Raw genomic sequence first — 1,861 nt, 5'->3', positions numbered from 1 at the left:
GACCTGGAAAAGTTTACATTGTTGTGTTCTATTTGTGATCATTCTTAAAATGTGTACTATTTACATACTTTTTTCTACATATTTTAAGTTTCAATTAAAGTTATTAAAATACTTAAATTGAATAGAGTGCTTAAATAACCAAATAAGAATTTAAATTTGTATTTATTTTAGTTTTTATGTTCTAATTTAATATTTAATTCTGTTAATCAATAGAAACATACTGTGATGGCTAGTTTTCTGCATCAACTTCACTGTGCTAAGAGATGCCCAGATAGCTGGCAAAACATTATTTCCTGCTGTATCTGTGAGGGTAATCACAATATGGGCAGGCATCACTAAATCTTTTGAGGGGCTGAGTAGAACAAAAAGTGGAGAAAGGGCAAATTTACTCTCTGTCTGAGCTGAGACATTTATCTTCTGCTGCTCTACGACAGCAGCACTCCTGGTTCTTGGACTTAGTACAGGTTTACACAGCCATTGCCTCCCTTCTCCTCACCCTCCATTCTCAGACCTTTAGAATATGACTGAATCACATGCCTGGCTTTCCTGGTTCTACCGCTTGCAGACAGCAGTCTGTGGGACCTCCCAGTTTTCATAACGACAATACTCAATTTTTACAATAAGCCATCCCTTCTACATATATTTATATGTATTCTAATGATTCTGTTTTTCTTGAGAACTCTGACTACTAGACATATCTATGTGGAAATTTGGATCTTACAAATATTTAGAAATTCACCATTTTTTGTGCCATTTGAATATTGTCAAACATTATATTTATTAAGTTCACAATAAACCTACCAAGAAACTGCTTCTTTTTAAATTTTTTTAATATTACTTTAAGTTCGGGATACAGGTGGAGAAGGTGCAGGTTTGCTACATAGGTACACATGTGCCATGGTGGTTGCTGCACCTATCAACCCATCATCTAGATTTTAAGCCGCTCATGCACTAGGTATTTGTCCTAATGCTCTCTCTCCCCTTGCCCCCTAACCGTTTACAGACCCCGGTGTGTGATGTTCCCCTCCCTGTGTCCATATGTTCTCACTGTTCACCTCCCACTTATGAGCAAGAACATGTGGTGTTTGGTTTTCTGCTCCTGGGTTAGTTTGCTGAGAATGATGGTTTCCAGCTTCATCCATGTCCCTGCAAAAGACACGAACTCATTCCTTTTTATGGCTGCATAGTATTCCATGGTGTATATGTTCCACATTTTCTTTATCTAGTCTATTATTGATGGGCATGTGGGTTGGTTGCATGTCTTTGCTATTGTGAATAGTGCTGCAGTAAAGATGTGTGTGCATGTCTTTATAGTGGAATGATTTATAATCCTTGTTTTTAAGATAACTAGTTAATGTATACTCTAAGTGTAAGGTGATGGTAATTCTTCAAAAGAATTGATAAGATTTGGTGACAAATCGTAGTACAAATTACAGAGAAGAGAACAAAAAGATTTCTTGGCAGGTACATAAACATGCTGTCTATTTTAAATATATTTAAAGTATTGATCCTAGCCTCACGTGTAATAAGAGATGCCTCACAAATATCTGTTGAGCTGAAATGTCCATTAAGAAATTGTAGGACCGGCCGGGCACGGTAGCTCAAGCCTGTAATCCCAGCACTTTGGGAGGCCCAGATGGGCGGATCACAAGGTCAGGAGATCGAGACGATCCTGGCTAACACGGTGAAACCCCGTCTCTACTAAAAAATACAAAAAAACTAGCTGGGCGCGGTGTCGGGCACCTGTAGTCCCAGCTACTAGGGAGGCTGAGGCAGGAGAATGGCATGAACCTGGGAGGCGGAGCTTGTAGTGAGCTGAGATCGCGCCACTGCACTCCAGCCTGGGCGACAGAGCAAGACT

Source organism: Mandrillus leucophaeus, unplaced genomic scaffold (genome assembly GCF_000951045.1).
Source record: "Mandrillus leucophaeus isolate KB7577 unplaced genomic scaffold, Mleu.le_1.0 Scaffold1989, whole genome shotgun sequence".
Lineage (NCBI taxonomy): Eukaryota > Metazoa > Chordata > Mammalia > Primates > Cercopithecidae > Mandrillus > Mandrillus leucophaeus.
This window is presented reverse-complemented; position numbering follows the sequence as displayed.